This window comes from Ctenopharyngodon idella, chromosome 9 (genome assembly GCF_019924925.1).
Source record: "Ctenopharyngodon idella isolate HZGC_01 chromosome 9, HZGC01, whole genome shotgun sequence".
NCBI lineage: Eukaryota > Metazoa > Chordata > Actinopteri > Cypriniformes > Xenocyprididae > Ctenopharyngodon > Ctenopharyngodon idella.
Window position 1 is genome coordinate 7,901,432 of NC_067228.1, and position 24,071 is coordinate 7,925,502.

Genomic DNA, 24,071 nt, shown 5'->3' on the forward strand with positions numbered 1-24,071 from the left:
ACTTCCTTTCATTCTCTGTAACTCAGACACTCATTAATGCTAGCCAGCTAACAAGACGTGGTATTTCCCTGAAAGACAGGGAATGTAGCTTTAGAAATAAAATCTAATAACAGCTTATGAAAACACATTAATTGCACCTACAAATGCACAAATTCAGATGTTTGCTTATGTAGTGCACACATTTTTTGTACAAATGTAAACAAGTACAGGCCATTTAGCAAGTTTGTACACACAGTAGAGAAACTAATTTTGGAAGAGTGAAATTGAGAAGATGAAGAAAAATCTATCACATCATTAGGTTGAATAATAGGATTTATCTGAGAATTGCATTGATTGCACTGCTTTATTTGAGCATCTATGGGTTTATTGCGCACCTCAGAGGAGACTATAGAGGCATTTATCATGTAATCATATCCCAACTTTTTGACTGGAAAAAGATGAATCTCTCAAGAAATTAGGCATCTCTTACATGTGATTTTCATAGGCATCTCTTACATGTGATCACAGAATGAAAAATCCACATGGAAATTCACACATTATTTTCTGTGATTAATGTGGACAACATAAAAACAAAACAAATAATGCAGCATCTTTTTCCCACTTCCTGAAACCACACTAATGTTTTTCCCCACTTCCTGTGGCTAGTGTCATATGCTCACGCTAATTACATATTCCTTATCCAGCACGAAAACGGTAGTCTGCAAATGCCCTATGAGCAGCCGCCTCCTGGCAACCTGGCTGATCTTGCCAGCAACATATGCTTGTTTCCAAACTTAAATCATTGGGTTCTAAGTTCACATGGTCAGTACAATGAAACTGGTAATTGTGTCTATAGATGGACAAGGGGATAAATGCGGTTCAAAATAAAGCTTTTCTTTCAAAGCATTGAATGAAATGTTCCATTACAACAATGTTCCATTTTTCAACTTCTCCATTTTTATACTTTTTTTTTTTTTTTTTTTTAAATCACAGTCCTAATAAAAATATGTGCTGCATATAAATTTAAACAGCTTTTCAGAGTACACTTTATATGATTTTAAAATTAGAAAAAGAAAAAAACAACACTTTCACAAGATGGAACAGGTAAAAGAAATATTCTGCTGTTATTCATCTCTCCAATTATTTATGTTCTTTTTGATATGTTAAGACTACTTTTACAGAATTGTGACATTGATGTCTTGGAAGAAAAAGGCTTATTTGTGTAATATAGTATTGAGTATGTTGGAATGGGACAGAAAAATAAGGCGTAAAAATAATGATTTCAATCATAAAACCCATTTTCCAAGTTCCCTCAGTCCCTGGTCTGAGGGAAAAATCCTGGTCTGCTGTCATAAAATTAAACTGATACAAGCATAAGCATGCAGTATCTATGTGTCAAACCAAATTACTGGAATATAAATCCAATTGCAAAGCAATGTATGTACACCCTGTCTAACTGTCTTCACAAAGGGCAACAAAGGCAAAACAAAATGTCCTGGCTCACAGAACAAAAGAAGAAAGGCCAAGCCAGGCCAGCTAGAGGGAGCAAGGGCCCAGAAGTGAGATGAAAGGCTGGAAGAATAAAGCACCAGTGGGTGGTGATGGGTTCTTTATCTTGACTCTGCAATAAAGACACAGCAACGCCATAAGTGATCTGCTTTTCTGACAGAATACTAGCTATGTCAATGGTGTTAAAAGGCCATGTTTTGAGAAAACTGCCCAGTAACAGGGTTGATTGCTGTCGGATAGCAGGCGTCGAAAGCACAGGTCATGTGGTTCAACTTCATTCTGCTGATGGACTGAAACATAGAACATTTCAGAATACAAAACTGTTTTTAGGTCTTTCTGAATATCCTCTCGGTCTCTGTGTTTTATTTAAAGGTGAAGTGTGTAATTTATGTGCCACCAGTGTGTAAAAAATTTCCATTGGTCAGCCAAAAAGATAGTACCTCCCTAAACCAAACCATTGCTGTGTCAGGCGAGCCTGATTGTTTAAAAAAAAAAAAAAAAATGGGAGACCAGCAAAGAAGCTTGGGCTAGCTTAAGATGTTTTTTTTTTTTTTTTTAAGTTGTCTCTGCATATTAAGTTGAGTAAGGAGAAAGTACTGTAACATTACATAAATCACCCTGAATGATTAAGGACCCTCAGAAGGTGAAATATGGCAGATTTGATAAAACTCTTAAGGCTAGCTGCGGGATTCATGTCCAATTTCCAGAAGGTCAAACACTAATTGAAACAGAGAGTATTCACACAGTGCATAAACACTGGGATTATGCATTACTCAGGTTTTCCCACACTGTGTATCCTTTCAGAAATGCAGGTGCAAAAAGCCAACTCGCTGGGATTCTAGGTTAACAAAATAATGAATTTCCATGATCACTCTAGAATAAACTTGCCAGAAATTACTATAAATGCTATGTTATTCAAAATTAAAAAAATAATAAAATACAAATAAATAAATATACATACACACACACATATACACACACACATATATATATATATATATATATAATATATATACATACATACATACACACACACGCATACATATGTGTGCGTGCTTGTGCGTATATATATATATATTATATTATATATAATATATATGTGTGTGTGTGTGTGTATGTATATGCATGTATATGTATATAATTGTGCTTTATATTTTTCTGTTATTTCAGCACAGTGAAACATAGGTTCTATATTCCCGTACACCACAAAAGATTAAAAGAAAAAGAAAACTATGCTTAAATAACATTTATGGATATTTAACCTCAGGACCAGACTACTCATGCATCAAATGTGAAACAGCAAATTAAGCAAAATTCGGTTAATATACCACATACCAAGCACCTCTTATAGAAAAAGTTCAGCCAAAAAAAGTAAAAGAAAAAAGTCCTCAGGCTGAAATCTAATTTAACTTTATGTACCACTAATCTATGATACGGTCAGTGCCTCAGGTAAGCATCACATGGATATCCTAAAACGATTACATTTCAGTAGTGGTGAGAGTATTTGTTATGGAAACAGCAATATGGTCCAACTCATTCCACATCAACTGAATCATGTGGCAGGCATGACTTAAAGCCTCTTGGGAGAGACTTTGAAGGTAAATACAGCTCAAATTCAGGGTTGAATGATTCTAATAACTTTGTGAGTGTCTAGAGCTGTGAGACTCTCTTGCCTTGAGTAAGATATGAACCTGAAAAGACATTACTGCTGCAGTTTAGACTGCTAATCCTCTGTACACACAAAGTACATTTTACACTGGTGGCTTGTCAGCTAAGTTTGGGCCTGACTGACTTAAAAGTTTTTGGCTTCTTAATAAGGGTACAATATGAGCATAACAAAATAAATTCCCATGAACTCATCTTGATTTAGCATGAGAAACTTGAGAGTGGTTTTTAACAGCCAACATCAGATTTGTTATGCTAGATATTTTAGATTAGATATATATTGTTTTCTTCATTTCTTGAGGAACAATGTACAAACATACACAACATCATTACTCTGATGACATCCACTTGTGGCAGTCATTTTAATAGAGAATTTCTTGTGACACTTGGACACTTATCTTTGTTTCTTTCAACTTGACACTCCATGGTGCTACCTTAAAGGAATACTTCAACCAAAAAATGAAAAGTTTGTGATTGTTTAGTTACCTTCATGTCGTTCCTTGTGTGCTATTCTTTCTGTGAAACACAAAAGGAGAAATTTTATTCTCTTATTTTCCTATACAAAAGCAGCTCTTATTGACCATGTCTGTCAATAATATTTAACAAAATAAAAAACGTAGATGTAGTGTATTCCACTTGAGCTACAGTGAGGAAGAAGCTGAAATTTTGTCATATTTTGCTGATAATCTTGCCCTCCAGTGAACCTTTTGTCGAAGATAGAATCAGTGAGTCGAATTCACGAACTGGAACAGCTCGATTTGTGACTCATCAACTTAATTATCCGGTCACAGCTCAATGGAGGGGAAAATCATCAGTGAATAATGGTTTAAATTTCAGTCTGTTCCTCATACAAAGCCAACCCAGTCTCTCTGGAAAAAACGAGCCTGTGGCGACATTTCTGAAAAATGACATTACGTTGCTTCTTGCAAGTTTCGCAACAATTCCAAAGTAAAAAGTATTAGGGGTGTGACGAGATTTCTTGTTGAGTTGAAAAGCTGTCTCGTGATATTGCCATGATGGAGTATGAGAGTGAAACTAGATTAGAATAGGCCACTGCTACGTTTACATTATGCCTCCACTGTCGTTTTGCTTTCTATAGAAATAAAAACTATTTAATTCAGTTGGATAACGGTCACTTCATTTCCATCCAGCTCATTCAACACAAGTTGCAGAGTCGTACGTAGTGCAGCAGGAATCAAGAGTTCTCTGCTCACATGACGAGAAGTGACGAGATGACTGACAAGACCATGGCGGAGGATTCATTGCACAACAGAGCCTAAGCGTCTGACAAACGTCTTATCTTGTAGAATGCGCGTTCAGCACTGCTGCTTCCTATTCACAGAGTACACGCAATCGCGAAAGTAAAACCCGATTTTAAAAAGTAAAACCCGCATTTTGAGAGCGGCTCCCTGATGCATGCAAATATCTCCCAATATGAAAGCTATCTTAGGCTGGGCTGTGTAGTTGCAACCATCTCTTAGCTCTTTATCATGCTTGAAGAAAAATGTGGTCTCTATTTGCACTTTGAATATTGAGATTATGGTTTTGATTATGGTTGCACTTATTGTTTGCACTTAATAAGACCAAGAGAAAACTGTGTTATTCATTTTTATTTATACTGTTTTTATTTCTATGATCAATTTGAGGAAAGGAGTTCAGTTAGGAGGTCAAACGTTGTAAATCAGGTAGTTCTAAGGTCTGAAGAGTCTCATATTAAATCATACAGGAGAGAAGCCAGTCAGTTGAGTTTGTGGCAAAACATTACAGTGTTTGAATATTGTTGTCTTTTACTGCATATGATAGTTCATCCTCAGAAAGTAGAACTGAAATGACTTTCATTACAGGATGATTAGTTAAAACATTTCAAATGCACGACTATTTTCTAGTCACGTATTTGATCATTGAGGATCTTATCTCGTTCTCGTGAACTCAATCTTGTGTCTAATCTCATGAGCTAACCGTCTCATCACACCCCTAATAGGTAGCTTGTTTTTTATTAGTTTTGCAAAAATGTAAGTAGAGGCACATTTTTCCATTGAGTCTATTGTATGACTTCAAAATAATTGCAATATAGCAAAGTCATATGGACTACTTTTTATGGTGAGTTTTCCATGTTCACTGTCATTGTATGGAAAAGAGCATTTTGAAGATACATCAAAATTCTCCCTTTCTGAAAATACATTAAAATTCTCCCTTTGTGGTCAGCTGAAAATGACATACAGGTTTTGAACAACATGAGGGTGAGAAAACAATGACAGAACGTTTCTATGCTCCTTTAAGGTATTTATTCTGTTATAGACTACTTTTGTTCATTCCTTCATTGTGACCTGCCACTCCAGGTGCTGGCTTATGTAAAGAATACCTAAAGCACTGGATGAAGCACACTTGCTGACTGGAATACAGTAAGTTAGTCACAGAAGAATAGCCTCCTGTGGGAGAGGTTTTCAATAATCCATCACCTGAGGTCACACATTCTCCTCACACACCACTTTGCCCTTTTTCCTTTCTCACATGAGCCACTCCAGCATTCTAACCGCATACACATCCCGCATTGCACAAGCTTACACAATTCATACACCCTTTGCAGATTATTTCACAGATTTTATTTTTTTGTTCTCTCTTTAACTTGACCTTAATCAACTGCAGTAAACAGTATGCCTGCTCATCCAAAAGACTCTACTTAAAAGGGCATTTTCAAATATGTAAATTAGGAACTCCGTGGCAACAAGTGTGTATATCACCAGTGTGAGCCATTTAGAAACAACAGAACTGTAAGCGCAATTTAGTTTGCAAATAACTCGGCTGTGCTTTTATATAACCTGGCCTTTTATTGCAAAAGCATAACATTAGATGTGATAATGGCTTCACTGGTTTGGGAAATTATGTGGCACCGAACAGGCGCTCAGATGAAATCACAGTGGTATGTGAATTATCTTTAGAGACAGGTTAAGAGCACTGAAAACCGACTGGAAATCGTAAGATTTGTGACATTAAGAAGTTTGACAAGCACTTTCCATACAAAGAATATGTCTGGACACAGTAAAAGATGCTCTAAAATTATTCAATAGCCTTGGCTTTGGCCTACACTTTGAAACAATCACAATCAATAAAGAACATAAAAATTGGATAGCCATCCAGCAACACAACAACTGCTTCTAAGGTGCGCCCATCATCTCTTTATTGCACTAGGATAAGGAAAGGTAAATTGCTTTGTGTTGACATCTCAAGACTGGGCATCAACAGCTGCATAAAATCAGAGCAAATCCCATTCCAGTGCAAATGTCACTGGAGACAAGCCTTGTAATGAAGAAAAATAAATCTCATTGGGTTTCATTGAGAATGAGTTTTATGGGTCTAGCTGGGGAAGAACTTGGCACATACTGATTAGGGCACCCAAATAAATAACTTCAAATCAGGTTATCCAGGCCTAGCAGAATATTTAAGACATAAACTGTTTGTTCTTTTTAAGCAACTTTGCTTCAGTTGGCTGATAGATTTAAACTCTAATGGGAGCTTAAGTAATGAGATAGCATGAGATGGCAAAAACCAATCAGTGTTTTATAAACTTAATTTTAGATCATGCTTCCAGATACTTTTAAATGGTACATAATGAAGACTGTCATTAATGAACATAATTTTATAGTACAGCTATAGAGAGAAATTAAGAGCAGGGACACTATGCATGGCTTAAAAAACACATCTAAATATCTATGAAACAAGATAAATTTACTTGAGTGTCATAAGCAAACTGCATGACAATATTCCAGAGGATAAACTTTGTAGTAAAGTTTCCTTTTCCAAACCATTTGCAAACTATTTTTTTCCTTTAAACAATAACGCAAAGCATAAATCTGTAAAACTAACAAAATGTATAGAGTTTTTTCCCTTACCTTTTGCTTACAAAATTGCTAATGAGGTAAGAAATCCATGTTTTCAGTGTTATATGGTAGGGGGTAGGGCTGGGTATTGACATAATTTTCACGATTCGATTACTATTCACATGCTTTCAATTCGATTACGATTTCGATTCAATTCGATATCGATTATTTTGGATGTAGTGTTTCAGTTACAGTACATGGCAAATTTTCTAGAGGAAAAAAAATCTCTCAACTAATGCTGTAAAGTACACATTTAAGTCTGTTGGTACTACTATAATAATATTGAAGGTTAAATTAACTTATTTATATACAAACACTTAAATTACACTCAATGATGTTTTTATTATAAATAAAGTTTAGAAATTACATAATCATATTTCTACTCCAATTCATTTTTTTGAAATATAAACATTTAAATCGCGGCCGTCATAACTGATTTATTCAAACATGCATTAAATATTGAAGAACATTAAAAATTATAATGAATATGTAACGGTGCATAGCTATATTTATCAGAACGTTGCTTTCTTGAGTTCACTTTTTTTTTTAGCTGACTAATGAGTTTATGGTCACTGAATATGTTTTTCTGAGGTAAATGTGACGTTACGTGACATTGTTTACAAGCTGTTTTATTGACGTCTTTCCAAGGTTGAAACACTGATTGAGCTATTACACAAGACATGATACGGATTTTGGTAAGTTGTACTGTATATTTTAACATACCTTCAGATGTTTAGTTGTGTTTATTTAGCGCTGTAACTGGTATTAAAGCGGAGGAGAGGATGTTCAAATGCGCTTCTAACTGAGGCGCTAAAGCGATCTGTCACGTCACATTAAACAGCGCCAAAACGGTATTTATTTTTTGAATGTCATAATAAGATGGACCTCATTTGAAATCTGAGACTTTGTTTCATATCAAAAGTAACAAAAATTATTGCAATTTATTGGATGGGAGGCGCTACATATTCTGCTCATTCATCAACTGAAAACAGACTAGACTAATCGATCCTTGGGATTTAAGAATCGATATCGGTTCATAAAAATGAGAATTGATTAAAATCGAGAAATCGATATTTTTTACCCAGCCCTAGTAGGGGGCGCTATTACGCATCTTCTAAAATAGTTCTAAATCTTGTAAAAAGCTTTCACATGCTTGTAATTACAATGTGTAAACTCGTAATTTTCTGAGAGATATGACTAGTACCACATAGCCGCTCTACCACCTGACCACTGCAGATTTACGGTGTGTTCGACTTGAAGCGGCGCTATGCAGACCAATCGGTGTATGACATCAATGTACCGTAACGAAAGCATACTGAGCTTTATTTATGGTTATTACGGCATGGTGTGTGGGCGATATACCGGTAAAACTATTTTAGACTATTGTCTCTATCGCGGTTACATTCACTTGACATTGCTGTGCTGCGTGGTCACGAAAGCTTATTGTTTGCATGCATTTTTAAGCATTGCAAAATGTGATTTTAAACCATTGAAGCGCAATAAGCAACAAAATAGAACTCCTTTCGCTACAGGAGCACTGTTTGAGAGATGCATGCACATGAAGCCACTGCTCAAAGAGCGCATGAATACTGAAATGAGTTCTTTTTAAATCGCCTAATTGGGCTTGAACGGTTAAAAATACACATACTTGTGTGTCAAAATGCAAGTTACCTCATTTATGTTTTAAGTTAACGTAAACAGTTGAGAAGGAAAAGGATCTGTGCATTCGGTCTTAAAGTGACAGCTGCCTAATATACCTGCTGTCGTCTGTGTCATTAATGTTAATCAAACAACAAAAGAGAAAATTTATGAATTTATGAGACTGAATCACTTTTGTAACTTTAATAAGAATAAATGTATATTTATTTTACACAGTGAAGACTATGCAGTATTTTTATACATTTGATACTTTATACAATTTATGCTATTTATGTTTGTTCTATTGTAGTATGTTGTCCTATTCTTTATAATTAGTTTCTTTGTTTGTCACTTTGTTTATCACTGACTGTACTTGTCTTCAGAAAGGTTGAGATTGAGATTTTTTTTTACTTTTTACTAGTAGTTTGTTTGTTTGTTTGTTTTTTTGTGATATTGAAATAGTTATTGTGAAATAAAATTACTCATATCGTGATATAAGATTTTGGTCATATTGCCCACCCCTAACGTAAGCTAACACAATCATCAAAAATTCAACAGCATATAAATCAAAACCGCCTAACGTTACCGAATTAAATGTCGAACTCATAAAAGGTATAAAGAGCGTGCAATCTTTGGGTGTGTAGATGGACGTGGTCTATACAATCTTTGTTTTGATCATCATTCTAAATCTGATCCAGACATAGTCTTTGACAAAAATGCAATTTTCTCTGCTTTTTGTTCTTTTTTTTATGAAACTTAACCACATTCAAGTGTTGATAACAAATGCATGAAGCTAGAATAATTTTCTGTTTTTTGTTTTTTTAAAGCAGAGGCTTTTTCATTTCTTTTAATATTTTTTATGTTCAGGTATTCATACACCAAAATATTCTAGGGCCATGGAAGCTTTGTGAAAATGATCAAAAATGCTGGCGCTGAGAAAAAAAAAAAAAAAAAAAAAAACACGAGGGAATGATTTTTGCAGTATAAGAATCACTGTCTTTTTGTTCACAGCTATTGTTGGTGAATGCTTAGATGCTATTTGGAAAATGTCGGCAAACCATTTCAAGTGGAAAGTGAATGGGAGAACAAACTCATTTCCAAACTAAACTTAATTAATTCTTGAAACTTGAACTTTAATTCACAAAAACTGCATCCGAATGACAAAAGAAAAGTATAGAGGGGAAATGCATGGTTCTCTTAATTAAATCTTAAAAAGTGTATCAAACAAATTTAAAAGTCAATGCAGAAGCAGTATTTCAAGGGACAATAATGGGCTGCAGAATAAACTACCCCTTGTAGTCAGCAACCTCAAAAATGAATAAATCCTGAAACTCCAAATAGTGGTTGCACCTAGAACCATCCAGTGTAATAAGATTTATCTCCCATGAATTATGACTTCAGCACTCTGAAAGTTGTGCTTGAGAGTCAGACGTTAAGCCAAATGCTAGGGGCATGAACTTCACAAACCTCCACAGTCATTTGGTAAAAGCCACAACAATAAGAATAGATTCAGCGACCATAACGGGCACCCGAGGATAAGTATATCCATTTTTATCTCAGGGGAGCATTTCCTCTGAGGTCAACAAAGGTAGCAACCTAATTAAGATATGACAGATTTATAGGGAAAATGCTGTGTAAATAAATGTTTGTTATTGAGAAATGCCATAAAAGACCACAAGGTCTGTGGGGGGAAAAAAATAATAAAAAAAGGAAACTCACTCCTGGCATTAGAGATTAAAAGATTTTCACGACTTTCAGTGGTAAACTTAAAGGCACAATTAATTTGAAATGAAAAATGTATCATCATTTACTTTCTTCCATAGAACACAAAAGATGAATCTCTGAACAACCTGGTTCTGGGGTCAAGCTCCAAAACAACAATGGCTACGTTTACATGCACCAATTTTCGTCAATCCGAATGAATTGAATCCGATTGCAGATCTGTTTACATGTAATCTAAACATTATAATCTGATTCAAATATCCATTTATATGTGTTTTATATAGTCTACATTCCGATTAAAACTTTTGCGCATGCACTCTGCGTGTGTGACGTCATATCACTCACACATGCGGTAACCCGGGTTGCGTCAACAGACGATGATCATGTATCGACGATAGCCAGAGATATTGTCAAAAGCAACAAATCTTGGCAATATTAAGAGGATTTGGTATTTCCAATAAATGTATGTTACATTCTTCTAGTCTATTATTATAACTATTAGGTTCGGCAGTTTGCACGTTGCTTCTTGTGTGATATCCATTGGGTCCCCTTTTTGTTTTAAAACGGAAAGATTTCCAATATTATGACGAAGGGATACACACCAAGCCCTAATCTTTTTTTTTTTTTTTTTTTTTTTTTTTTTTACAGCTACGCCACTGCCTGTTGGCATACATCTTTACAACTAAAGACGTGAACGTGAACTTACGCACGGCGTAATGCTTGTCAACATTGCACTGCGCATGTGCCCCAGAGACTTCTGAATACGATTGAGAAAGTAGTCGTATTCAAGCGTTTACATGGTAATTTTTTGCTGTTGGATCGGATTAGAAAAGGAATAAACCACCCCTTTCAATCCGATCGAAATTTCATTTGGATCGAGCTCAGTCGGATCGATTAAGGTGTTTACATGAACGTTTTTCAATCCGATTGAGCCGTCAATCCGATTACAAATGGATTATTTGGGTGCATGTAAACGTAGCCAATGAAAAGCACCATAAAAGTACAATGGTCCACACAACTATGCAATATTCCAAGGCTTTTAAAGCTGCAGTCCGTAAGTTTTGCCTCTTTGTCGCCATCTCTGTTTGAGACCTGCAATTGCAGTTATTTGCGGAATTATCATCTTTACGTGGGTTGTGCCTCAGCATGGCTCCTCAGCGCGGATGAATCTAATGTTTGCTGTCAGTCACCGCACCGATGTGGATACTGTACTTCGGAATCACAGATTCTACGTCTTGTAAGTATGACCAAAATAAGAATTTTCACTGGAAAATGTCATCTGAACAAGTAAGTAACAAATCTGCCACTTTTGTTTTGTCCAACTAAGAAAAAAAAAAAAAGCATTACAATAAATTGTGCTACCAGTGGTGATTAAATTTAACGATCGCATCACATCAAACCATGCAAATTAATTATTAGTATTGTTATACTTTGTTCTCAAACTGTTAATGTTAACAACATCAGCATTGCGTGACTACGTGTGTATTAGCGTTACCTGGCTGTAGATTTCAATTTCTGTACAGTCTAGTCTCTAACATTAATTTGTCATATCATTTTAATGGCGGATTGTATGCTAAGTTGAATTATTGCTGCTGCTGTGAGAAAAGGCTATAAATGATCTGCCACCTGCAGTGTCCTTACATGCCATATAGCCTACTAGTTGGGACTCCTTTAAGTAAACAGATGTGACGCAATGACACAAAGACGAACGGTGGCATGCACAAATTTCCTGTGGAAACCTACCGGTACCACCCGAATTAGAAAACTTTATTACAAGCTTACCGTTGGTAAATCGGGCTAAGGTAAGGAGATAGTTTAGAACACTGGCTGGTTATGTACTTGCTCAAAAATTGATTTTGGATCATTTTTAATCAAAAAGAGTTACGGACTGCAGATTTAAAGCCATACAATACCTTTATGTGACAAACACAGAGTAGAGTCAGTTCTTAAATGATTCTTGACCAAATGTCATTAATATCAAACCTGAAAGGACTCTTCCAAAAGCATCATATTTGATTTGATTGCTGAAGCTTTCTATTTTGAAAAAAAATCACTTTGTGTTTTCCATAAAACAAAGAAAATTATGCAAATTTGGATTTACATTAGTAAATGATGACAGAATATACATTTATGGATAAATTATTTATCTAAACCTGAAGTGTTATATTATCACCTGACAGAAATGCAAATATAGTCGCAGATAGTCCCACTCCAAGTTCATTCTGATTGAGCCAATGTTCCAAAAAAAAATATAAAACCACACCAAGCCCTAATCTTTTTTTTTTTTTTAAGATTAATGTTAATTAGGATTATTTCAATATTCATGCTAACTTGCACTTCTATGTTCCAATTGTTTTCCTCTAATCTGGACTTCAACTACAGATGAAGTAATTTAAGTTGTAAAAAAAAAAAAAAATCATGATGTAAAAAATTCATGCCGCTCATGACAGAGCCATTATATTCAGACAATTCACCGTCTGTACCAGTAATGAGGTCACTGGATGTTTGCTTCATCCTTTTCTGTGTGCCCTCATTTGCAATTCGGTGCTTTCAAAAATACATCTGGCAGATTTCTGACAGAAATAAAAATGGAGCTGATTTTGCCGCTAAACCTGCTCTTAGACAAGAAGTTCACTGTACGTGAGCACACAGAAAAAAAACATCAAGTTTAAATTGAGAAATCAAGAGTAGAGTCATGTCATGAATAATATTGGGCATAAAAAGTTAAATACTCCTTATTCAAATATGATTTCAATGATAAAAAGTCGGCAGAACAGGAGAGCTGAACACCCCTGAAATAATCGATGTGTAATGCAATTACGGTTATGTATTCTAAGATGTGTTAGCACTGTTAACGGATTGTTAATTAGATTTTTCCTTTCCTCATGGTTTCTTCAAGGACTAATGTATGCGAGTGAATGCACATTTAATGTGTGTATGTGGACTGACTTAGCTATACTTTGGGGACACATTTGTCCTCAGAAGTGAGCTAAATCTGACAAAATCTTCCTTGGGGATATCCAGGGACGCCCGGCCTCAACTGGAAAAAAGATTCATGTATAAATAATATATACATTTTTTTATTTTTTTATTTTAAAACTGCAAGCGTTTTCATTTAGGGGTTAAGTTCAGTTGGTAGTATTTATAATTAGCTTTATATAAAAACAATAGAAGCCTATGGTATGTCCTCATTTAGATAAGCCAAGTTAACGTTTGTGCGTGTAGCACCACAGAACCTTCACTTCCTTGGAGCTATTAAACTTGCAAATCAGCAGATCACTGAAAATGAACAGTATGCAACATTTATAAACTTCATCCCAATACTGAGGACATTTTAAAAACAGTATAAAAACATCTCTCTTGAATAATGAACTACATCTGGCAGACTGGCATTTGTAATTAAAAAGATTTAGAGTCTCATGTCTGACAAAAAAAGCAAAACATGATTTTAGATCAGTAATGCATCAAATGCAATTTACAGAAAAACATACAGTAACATGCTTCAGACTGAAAGGAAACATGTCATTACACATAAAAGCAGGACAGCAGACCTTGCAAAATCTCTAAATACTGTAAAAATGTTTTCCATCATACTAACAAAGCCCTACTACTAGCATAAGGAGACACAAACACAGAGAGAAAGATAGAGCTGAGAACATCAAAATGTACTTATAGTGCAATATTTTTCCTCTGTTCAAAGGAATAAATTCCTAATTTACCCCTTTCTGTTACAAGAAGTTAATTCAAGCTATTATCACATAAAAAAAATAGCCCCGGTCTTCGTGTGAGGAACAGACCAAAATATAAGTTGCTCTCTGCTCTTAAAGGGGACCTATTATGCCCCATTTTACAAGATGTAAAATAAGTCTCTGATGTCCTCAGAGTTTGTATGTGAAGTTCTAGCACAAAATACCCCACGGATAAGTTTTTATAGCATGTTAAAATTTCCACTTTTTGGGGTTGAGCAAAAACGCGCCGTTTCAGTGTGTGCCCTTTAAATGCAAATGAGCTGCCGCGCTCAGCCTAAGAGGGTGGAGCTTCAAGAGCTCGTTCTCCCCTGTGCTTAATAAACTGGTAAACTTTATATTCGTAAATCAACTCCGATGAACTGTAATAAAGTGCTCTCACCTTCATTACTGCCATATCCAGTATCACTCTGGGAGACTGTAAGCTGGATCACGAACAGTACTGATCTAATCTTGAGTAACAAATTTTTAGTAACAAATTTTGTTTTGTATTGTCCCTTTGTATTGACATTCGTTCACAAAGCAGTCCGGTGTGAAATGATTCGCGCAGACATAAACGAATTTCGGTAGAGTTGAGGAAGCATTTTCTTCGAAAACAAAATTAATCCACCTCGTCTTCAGCTGTGTTCTGAAATATTCGGTGTTTGAGATTTTCAGTGACACTGGGCGGAGCTTACATGAATATTCACGACTTTCCTGTTTTGTGTTAAAGCGCCACTGAAAATGTTAGTGCATGCTCTTTGGCTTACATTAAAAGTAATTAGCCTATGTTTCAGCGTTAAACGAAGTCAAGCTTATACTCTAACTGTTATTGATGCACAATATTTTATATATAAGCTATATTGTGTCATGTCGTGTCATGCGTTAGCTATGTTTGATATGAACACAGCCAATGATTTGCCAGAGGTGTCATTAGGATACTAAACGAGCCAATAGCGTAAGTAGCCTATTTTTGTTGTTTCTGAGTCTTTAAAGCATATCGTTTTAAATGTTTGCCGAAATGTATGGTAGTATAATAATATTAACTGTAAACTCCTGTGATGAAGGCAGCAGTAAACTTTCCTAGTTTGCAGAAGCACTTCTAATCTGGTTAGACTTGAATTTCTATGCAAAATTGCACACATGCATGAAAACAATTTAAATACTTTAAATATAGTTTAATGATTATCCAAACAGGCCATGATGAATTATGCATGTAATAACTAATATAATGTCTATAGCTAATATAACCTTGATTCGTTCCCAAAAAAAAGATGAGTTTTTTCAATAAATATCCCTGTACACCAGACACTTTATTGAACCATTTTTCACTTTTTCCACAGTGTATTAAAAATTTTAATAACACAGGTTTGTTGTAATGTCATTTTATTATATATTTTAGATTGATTGTGTCAGTAGCAAAGGCTGGTATCACTGGGATCACATGAGCAGACCAAACGTTCATTTGTCTGGGAGCCCAAGACTCTGTGAGAAGTGTGTTAATGTGTGTTTTTGCTAATTATATATGTCATATATATCATGACTTCTTGTTTGTGAATAAAATTTCAACACAGAATCAGTTGCTCTTTTTTATTCAAAATGAAACTACTCTCATTATTTACTTTAATCTTTGATATTACAGATATGCAAATTACTACACGGTGTATTAAAATGTAAAATTTAAACATTTTAATTGTTATGGAAAGCTTGTAGAATAGAACTAAAACATTTCATTGTGAATATACTGCAGGTTTGATCATTTCACAACTTAGTTCCATATAGTTTCATATCAACACTGTGTTAAACTGAATCCTGATTCACAGTGCATCAGGCAACAGTGCAACATTTTTTCCACATTAAAATGTTTTGTCAATGAAATGCATCATTTTGTGGAAAAAAAAGATTGAGAATGTTTCCTAATAATATGAAGAAAAAAAAAATAACACTTCACTTTTGCATTTAATAAAGTCTCTTTGAAATTATTTACCAACTGAGCAAGCTATTAAGAAATGACAGAACAATTATCTGATTATCCACATAATAATATTCCTCATACTTTTGCCAGTTGTCTTCTCTGTATTTGTAAATAAAACCCACATTAGTAACTTTAGTTTTGTAGTTGATCAATTTAACCATTTGTAATTTAATTTTAACATTTTAATTGTTGTGGAAAGCTTGTAGAATTAAACTAAAACCTTGTGAAAGTGCTGCAGGGAAGCTAATATCACTGTCTCTTCATGTTTCTATTCATATAAAGCATTGTGTGTTTTGCAGAAAAAGATAAAGGTTTACATGCATTAATTCATGCATATCAAAAACATAACATAAACCTAACTCTCAATGTGTTTAAAAATAATGTCTGGTTAAAGTTATGCAGGCTATCAACTGAGAAAGCAATAGGGAATGACAAAATAATCACAACTGAAACTTTTATTATGCCACCAGAGATACATTTATACAAGTTATCTTATCAAACGAATTAAAATACAATCAAATCAAAACAGTTGTAGCCCATACTAAAACAAACAAACTCGATGGCTGTTGGCTCATTTCCTAACGATAGACCACCAGTGGCTGTAATCACTACTACACCGCGTTCCAAATTATTATGCAAGTAACATATCAGTAAGATTTCAGTACAATAAACATTCAGATTTTAATTTTTCTAAGAAAATGTTTGTTTGTTTATTTATCCATGTCTTTTTAGTTAACTGGTATCAATCTCAGACAAAATAATTTGCCAGGTCTATGGAAACCCTACTGAGAGGTTGTTCCACATTATTAAGCAACTCACAGTTCTCATGCAATATGGGGAGGAAGAAAGATCTTTCTGAAGATGAAAAGCATGAAATGGTCCAATGTTGTGCAAAAGGCATGAAAACAACTAATATTGTGTGAAATCTGAATGGAGATTATCAAATTATCATAAGATTTGTGAGTGATTTAGAGCACAGCAGAACTCAGTCAGATAAAGGCTTATTAATGAAAGTTCCTGTCAAAAAAATTAATTGTATTAAAAGGGCAGCTATAAAAAAAAAAAGCCAGTGTTGAGCAGCAAACAGGTATTTGAAGCTGCTGGTGTCTCTGGAGTCTCAAGAAGCTCTCCATGCAGGCTGGCAGTTGTGCGTAAAGATGCATTTTAGCCACCACTAACCAAACCTCACAAAGAGAAACATTTACAGTGGGTGTAGAAATACATTTTCAAACAGTTTTATTGCTGTGGTGTTTTTTTGCAGCATGGGATAGTGCATTGTATTTCAGAAGGCACTATCCTCCTTTTTATACCATAGCTGAAAATGGCCAGTTATGAACTCCACATATCTTGCAAAAGTCATTTTAATACCCTCAGAGACCCTAAAGGGACCTTCAATCTCACTTCCCAATATTCTAGCCCAAATCATCACCCACTAGCTCCTTGCTGACGTCGCAGTCTTGTTGGAACGTGGTGGCCATTCACCAACCATCCAGAAATCCATCCATTTAGACCATCCATTGTAGTACAGCATTAGTCAGTGAATAAAACTATTTAAAAATGAGTCTTCATGTATTTCTAAACCCACTGTAAATGTTTCTCTTTGTGAGCTTTGGTTTGGAGTAGCTGAAATGCATCTTTACGCACAACTGCCAGCCTGCATGGAGAGCTTCTTGAGACTCCAGAGACAACAGAAGCTTCAAATACCTGTTTGCTGCTCAACACTGGCTTTTTTTTATAGCTGCCCTTTTAATACAATTAATTTTTTTGACAGGAACTTTCATTAATAAGCCTTTATCTGACCGAGTTCTGCTGTGCTCTAAATCACTCACAAATCCAGCTACAGAACACCTAAAATGCTTGCGAGACGTTCGTCAGTGCAATGGCGGACTGTTCAACTGGCTGTGAACTCACTCAGGGCGGTTCTATGTTAAAACGGCAGTGTCTGTCAACATTCGTGGGCGGGGCCTGTGGCTAATGTGATGTCACATTGCCAGGGATCTGGAAACGGCTTGTTCTGAGACACTGCTTATGATTTATGGGGATTAAAAAAAAGGAGTGGTTGGATTTACACACACTGCCAACACACATTTATAGCCAAACACCATGCAAAAGTGAATTTTGCATAATAGGCCATGCCAAAGTCATGCCCCCCAGTGGCGAACCATTGACATTTCGAAACACTCATCATGTAACAAAGCCTCATTTACTGAAATCACGTGACTTTGGCAGTTTGATACATGCTCCGAACCACTGATTCGGAACAAAAGATGTAAAGCTTCGAAGCTTCATGAAGCAGTGTTTTGAAATCGCCCATCACTAGACATTGTTGAATAAAGTCATTATTTTAAGGGGGTTTTGGGTGCACAAAAAGTATTCTCGTCGCTTCATAACATTAGTTTGAACCACTGTAGTCACATGAGCTGTTTTAAATGTCTTTTGTAGCTTTCTGGGCATTGAAAGTGTTAATTGTCTTGCTGGCAATGCAGGCCTCACTGAGCCATCAGATTTTATGAAAAATATCTTAATTTGTGTTCCTAAGATAAACGAAGGTCTTACAGGTGTGGAACGACATGAGGGTGAGTAATTGATGTCAGAATTTTCATTTTTGGGTGAACTAACCCTTTAAGAGCTTACTATAAAAATCCTTTTATTTTTGTTTACTATCAAAAGTTATGTTTTTTTTTGCTTGTTTTTGCTTGCCATTTTTATAATGAAGAGTCTCATTTTCTATTCTATGGGACAAAAAGCACATTTAATGCAACTCATTTACAACTAATTTTCACAAAAATATACATTGGGGAATTAAAGCAACTACTGTAGCAGTTTTAAAGCCTTGCAGTCATTTTGCACCCTGTCATTAAACAGACTGACCGAATCCAAATATTAAAAAGTCACACACTGGCACCTTATGTTGCGCAAATGACTGACTGGACAGAGAATGGATGGCAGGGAGAGTTTATTGAAGTCTCCTTGCTGGCAGAATATTTGAGAGTGGACAGTGATCAGTTTGCCTTTCTCAGAGAGGGACTGTAAATCCAGTAAATCTGACTGGCTCACACTGAAGGAAAAGGTATTGTCATGCAGATTACATTGGAAATGGCCTCTAGAGGTATCCATGGACAGACCTTGCCAGTCCTTCCCAGGGGTGCCGCATGGCCAAAAAGGAGTTTTAACTACTGAAAATCTGAAGTAGGGTGAAACCCTTCAGCAAACTATAAAAAACACAAAATAATATGATAAGAATAAGCCTGTGCATAAAAAAAACAGAGCATGATACACATGCAGACAGTCAAATGAACAGATTTATTTGAAGATGACAGATACACAGACAGATAAATAAACAGACATAGGAAAATGGTAAAGGCAGATAAGGAAAATAGAATGACAGCTGGATAGACAAAAATGCAGATTGACAGACAGATACAGTAGATAGACAAATAAACAAACAGACAGGTAGAGCAGTATCTACAGCATCTATTCGACGAGAAACAAAAACAGCTAGACAGACAAATGTAAACAGCTCAGGCAAATAAGCAGACATATAGACAAATAAAAAGAAAGACAGACGAATAAACACAGACTTTCGCAAGTTAATACAGGTAAAATGTAAAACTATCTGATAGACTGTCTGTTACATGACTTTGTCCCTCACACAACACAAAGGGAAAAACGAAGAGATATTAAATGTAAAACTTGTGTCCTGCTCTACCTATATTCACCTTAAATGTGACCCAATTTTAAAACATTATGATTTGCATCAATAAACTAACTATAGCATCAGTCTGAAAACATGAACACAAAACAGTTGTCAGACGCGTCAGTAACCTGCACTTCTTCTGCAAATTAAAAACCAATGCAAAGCTTTAGGAAATGCAACATCTAGTTCCAACAACAAACAACACCACCACCATTAAATCCAATTGTCACTTTCAAGATCACAGGAAAGAGCAGAAAGATCCCGCCTGCTGGCACCCTTGCATCCATGTTATAGAATGAACCTGCTCGAGCGCATTTCATCCTTACAAATTACGTCCATAAAATTCCTCTAGGATACAGCTTTAAACAAACCAATGTTTACATCATGGCAGAAACTACTTCCTCTGACAAACAGAATGTAAAAGAAAGTTTTACACATGTTCTCTACAAGGACTGACTCACTTTCCAGGACTTGAAGTTTCTTTTTAAAGAGAAGCGACGTACAAACACAATCCACGATCACAATTCTGTTTGTCCACGATCCCGAAACGCTTACTTTCCGAGGCAAAGCGTACGATCCACTCACCGAAAAACAGGAATCCTCGGCGCGTCCAAAGCAGTGCACGCACACGCTGTCTTCAACACACTCTCTCTCTCATCTTCCACACGAGCGCGCGTGCACACACACAGCCCGCTAGAAAGTTTAGTGACGTCACCCACTCAGTTAAATGCCACCGCAGGAGTCTCGCAAACCAGCTGGAGGTTTAAAGGGGCAGAATAAGGGTTATGAGCGCTACTCGGATGCAAACAAATACTCCATGTCTCGTTACTGTTACACATTTTAGATCGTGTATCATGCTTCATAAATCTGCACAAATAAACACATTTTAAGCTAAAAATAGACATTTTGTATGAGCCGTAAATACTGATAAAATGCATTTACAAACGTTGACTTGGCAATGGGGCATGTTGTCACATTATATTGAATACGTTGTCTCAACAGAAATCTGCTATTAAAGGGTTAGTTCACCCAAAAATGAAAATTTTTGTCATTAATTACTCACCCTTATGTCGTTCCACACCTGTAAGACCTTCGTTCATCTTCGGAACACAAATTAAGATATTTTTCATAAAATCCGATGGCTCAGAGACGAGAATACTTTTTTGTGTGCCAAAAAAACAAATAACGACTTTATTCAACAATATCTAGTGATGGGCGATTTCAAAACACCGCTTCATGAAGCTTCGAAGCTTAATGAATCATTTGTTTTGAATCAGTGGTTCGGAGCGAGTATCAAACTGCCAAAGTCACGCCCCCCAGTGGTGAACCACTGAAATTTCGAAACACTTATGATGTAACGAAGCCTCGTTTACTGAAATCACGTGACTTTGGCAGTTTGATACACACTCCGAACCACTGATTCAAAACAAATGATTCGTAAAGCTTCGAAGCTTCATGAAGCAGTGTTTTGAAATCGCCCATCGCTAGAAATTGTTGAATAAAGTCGTTATTTGTTTTTTTGGCGCACAAAAAGTATTCTCGTCGCTTCATAACATTGAGGTTGAACCACTGTACTCACATGAACTGTTTTAAATATGTCTTTAGAAGCTTTCTGGGCATTAAAAGTGTTAATTATCTTGCTGTCAATGCAGGCCTCACTGAGCCATCGGATTTCATCAAAAATATTTGTGTTCTGAAGATGAACGAAGGTCTTACAGATGTGAAACGACATGAGGGTGAGTAATTAATGACAGAATTTTTATTTTCGGGTGAACTAACCCCTTTAAACATACTATGATGGCTTTTCAGCAAAGTAAAACAATTTAAGAAATACAAAATTAATCATGGAACAGCACAATTTTAAAATATAACATATTAAAATATGAAACCATTGTTTTGTACTGTAAATAAATTGCATAACATTATAACATTCAAAACAAATGTCAAATGTTTAAATGTTATATTGTTATAAAATATTCTTGCCCTAAGAACGTAGTTAAACTATAGCATAATAATATAAAACACTATTGTTTTCGGTGGTTTTTATGGTGTTTGTTTGTTCACCTGCTATATAATAAAAATATGAGAATTTCAGAATAGAATTTACAAAACCACTGTTGAAGAAAGAACACATTTGTGTAACTGGACTTTTGACTCAAAATCTAGGCTATAGATACTGAGGTTGAGCCCTTGGGACAACAACCCCAGTCTCCCCTATACATATTTAACACGTGAGCAGGTCTTTTCATCTGATATTACAGGAATTTCTCAATAAAAATGCCTTTGATCACATCATTTTTTTTTTCCACGTTAAGTTTGTAATTTTATGGTGTTTTTATATTATATGACATAATTTTGTATTGTATTTTTTTTCTGACTTATCATTAAATTTAACCAATTTACCTCCATAATTTGACACATTTCAGAGTGAAACAGGACATTTAACAAGAAAAAACTATATATTGATTGGATTGTGGGGGAAAAAATAGGCATTAACAAAGTGTCCTAACAAGTGGTAGGTACTCACTGCAGAGTAGAGGCTGAACGGCTTCAGATTTTTTAAAGCCGTCATTTATGTGATTAAAGTCGAGTCGACGTCGACTAGTCGATGATGATGTCATTAATGAACAAATAAGGGTCTGTTCACACAGAACGCGCTTTTCCATTCCAATGCGCTACTTTTACATTGTTTTTCTATGTAAACGTGCTAGACAGACATGTATGACTGTTATGCTCGTGCCTTGCATCTTTTGCAGCGTCTTGCATATGGCATTCTAAAAACTCAAGTTCAAATCAGTTCAACCTTTTAAAAAAAAAGCGTCTCGAGACCTTGCATTTTCCCCCCATTCCTCTGCCCGCGTCTTGCGTTTTTGAAAGCAAAAATGCATTCTGTGTGAACGAGCCCTAAGTCTGAGCCTCGAGCTGAGACTCGAACGCAGGTTGCCTTGTGCACAGCCATGGCATATAACGCTGCCCACAAATATTGCTTACATAACAGCTTATTTTTTATCAGTTCTTTTGTCTTTGGGTCATTATATTTAAATAAAGTAGCACAGTAAAGATTACATTTATATGAATGCATTAGTGCAGAGAGCAAATGTGTGTGAATTAATTCTACCTGGCTGCATCTGTCTACAAATAGTGAAGCTGTGGGTTTTAGTTACTAAGAAATATATGCTAGAACTTTTCAGTTTCAGTTTTATTGCTAAATCATAGAATAGTGTTGACAGTACATTTCTGCACTACTGAATGATTCTGTGAGCGCCGTGTGCATAATTTAGCAGCGCAATTTAGAACACCGATTAACTTATGTGTACAATAAGCTGTTTAAAACGTGCATTTATCTGATCAATATCGAGAATCCAGATGGTACTATCAAAGATATCTTGTGGAGCGCTCTGGGAGTATGCATTTACTTGTCATTAACTGTTGGATACAAAGCGTAAATGTGGACTTCAAAGATTTCTTATCCTGCTGCGCCCTCTATAAGCCATGACCTGCGACTAGTCAATGTCATGCTTAAAGCATTATGGTAGAGCATTAAAGTCGACTAGTTGATTAGTTGGTGCAACCCCTACTGCAGAGCCTAATGACTTCCAGCTGCCCATCTCTGAACATAATAGGTGGAGCTTTCCCTAGTCCAGCTGCACCTCTGTGGACCTAATTAGATTTAGGGATAGGGTGGATGAGTTAGGGTGTGGCTGGATCTTCAAGCCCCATTACATTGTGAATCAACGCAATCAATCCCAAAATAGTCAATCGAAACATTCAATCGAAACGAAAAGTTCTCTGTAGCTGTGTTTCATTTCTAAGGCTGCGCTTTCCGGAGGTTGCATTTGTCAGCTGCATTTGTCATTGGCCCTGTCCCAAATGGCACCCTAAACACATGCAGTCTTCCTATGAGTATGCACTTTTGTGATGTAACGCTGCTTTAACTGTTGGGTAGAAGTCCGCTGTGCAGCTCGCTTTAGTGCAGTCTCGGCAAAAGTGTGCACTGAGGGCGCGCATATTGACTGCAAAAGGCCCTGTCCCAAATGGCACCCTAAACACTTGCGGCCTTCCTATAAGTGTCTGCCTGCGAGCACCCTTCTGAAACCTAAAATTAAAAATGGGACACCCTACGGTCTCACAATCACATGCACACAGCAGCCATTGTAAGTCCAGGAGACCGTAGGACAGGACCATTGAAGCTGCCTCATTTCAGTAAAGTAACCATTACATTCCAAAGTCCTAAAGAAATTACAACTATTTATGCTCCACAAAGAATAAAGAAATTTTATGAT

At 35.9% G+C, this 24,071-nt stretch overlaps 1 protein-coding gene across 4 annotated transcripts in view; it reads right to left on the minus strand.

The window, feature by feature from the left end:
• Window positions 1-20,530, minus strand: part of gulp1a (GULP PTB domain containing engulfment adaptor 1a) — a 63,403-nt gene extending 42,873 nt beyond the window's left edge. The window contains exons 1-2 of one of the 4 annotated variants that reach the window (XM_051906869.1): window positions 20,374-20,470; window positions 3,640-3,669 (exon numbers count right to left, since the gene is read on the minus strand). The gene's annotated coding sequence lies outside the window, so the exon portion shown is untranslated. Of the gene's footprint in view, window positions 1-3,639; window positions 3,670-20,249 lie in introns of all 4 variants that reach the window. The other 3 variants (XM_051906866.1, XM_051906868.1, XM_051906867.1) reach the window with 3 other exon arrangements.
• Between the last annotated feature and the right edge of the window lie 3,541 nt (window positions 20,531-24,071).